A 1,888-nucleotide genomic window follows, 5' to 3' on the forward strand; every position below is an offset into this window, starting at 1 on the left:
GGCTGTGGGGGGATGTGGGGCTGCCAAGCAGCTCCTGCTTTGTGACGTTACCCAAACCCGGCAGCGATTTTGGGGAGGAAAGGGCCGTTCTCAGCCGCTCCGCACACACAGCCCCGTCCTCGCGTCCCGCTCACTGCGGGTTTGACCGGAGGGGAAAGGTCGGTCATTAGCACACTGCACTGCTGAGCGCCCCTAATTAAGGCTTGGCAGCTCTCACTCCCCCCTCCTCCCCCCCCCAGCCCCATAAGCACCTTTTTGGCCGCCGCTCTGGAAAAAGCCGCACGCGGGGACTTAGCCCTTAATAGGGCCGGAGCGCAGGTGAGCTGCCCGCCTCCAGCACCGTCCCATAAGCAAACTGGCCCCACTCTGCATCGGGGACTGGGAATGGGGCGATCCCTGCGCTCCCCCATCCTCCATCCCCGCTCTTCACCCCCCTGTCGTGCTGTGTTTTGGCCCCAATATCGCTCCGGGAGCGGTTTCCCCTAAATCCATCTCCGTTACCGCAAGCGGCTTACGGCGAGAAACCCTTTTCCTCCGCGTTCCCTTAATGCGATCGCGGCTTAGCGGAGCGCAGGGCTTAGCCCCGAAGTGCAAGTGAGGAGAGGAGCATTAAATAATAGGAAGGCACAAAACAAAGGGCTGAGCCCGGAGCGGGGCCGGGGGGGGGGGGGTCGGTGTGGATGGGGTTTGCTGCGACGATGCTCAGTGGGGATTTGGGGGGGACCCCCCCGGGAAGTGAGAGTTTTGTGGGTCGGTGGGTCTTGGAGCAGAGCCTGGCATGTGCTTGTGCTCCTCGCCCTATAGATGACCCAAAAGGGCCAAGGGTGGGGGGTGCAACAATGCACGGGACCCCAAAGGGATCAATGGGGCAGCACTCAGCTGGGCTGATGGGAACCCCCATTACGGAGCAGCTCATGGAGGGCTTCCACTGGCCTGGAGGCATCGCAGCATCCCATAGTTTCCCCATCTCCATCTCCACCTGAACCAAGGGCGATGCTGCACCCTTTCCGGTGTCACATCCTAAAATGTGCCCCAAAGCCTCCAACCACGCTAACACGTGCCCCAAGCCCCTCCAACCATGATAACGTGTCCCCAAAGCCCTCCAGCCACACCAACACGTGCCCCAAACCCCTCCAGCTCTGCCAGAACGCGCCCCAAACCCCTCCAACCACGCTAATGGGGAGGGACGCAGCCCCAGCTGCGGGGCAGACCCCATTCCCAGCCCCACACCGAAGGGCTTGGGGTTCTGGCCCCGCCATTAGCCCGGCTCTTCCCTTCGGTCTGGGCTCGCCTTGGACTCTGCTCCCATCGCGGCGTGTTGCTGGGGAGACCGGCGGGTTTATTTACTGTGAGGGCTGCGATAAGGATGGGAACGGGGCGGCGAACGCGCGGTGTCCAACGCGCCTGACCCACTTTCTGGCAGCCGGGCGCTGCGGTTGGATTCGCAGCGAGCGGAGAGGAGAGGTGCGGGGAGATGGCCCCACGAGAGCTGGGGCTTGGGGTTTCCTGCACTGTGAACCTCGTGATGTCCAGGCTGGGAGGAAGGGAGGAAATGCAGCTCGGTGTCGTTTGGTGTTGTGGGGAAGGGAGGGTGATGGGAAAGGATGGGTGCTGCGGATGGGGGATGCAGAGGGATGGGTGCTGCAGGAGGATGCTGGAGAATTATGAGTGCTGCAGAAGGATGGATGATGCAGGAGGATGGGTGATGCAGGAGGGTGATGGAGAAGTATGGGTAATGCAGAACAACGGGTGCTGCAGAAGGATGGGTGATGCAGAAGGATGGGCGCTGCAGGAGGATGCTGGAGAATTATGGGTGCTGCAAAGGAATGGGTGATGCAGGAGGATGGGTGATGCAGGAGCTGCAGGAGGATGGGGGATGCAGAGGGAT

Source organism: Numida meleagris, chromosome 27 (assembly GCF_002078875.1).
Source record: "Numida meleagris isolate 19003 breed g44 Domestic line chromosome 27, NumMel1.0, whole genome shotgun sequence".
Taxonomy (NCBI): Eukaryota; Metazoa; Chordata; class Aves; order Galliformes; family Numididae; genus Numida; species Numida meleagris.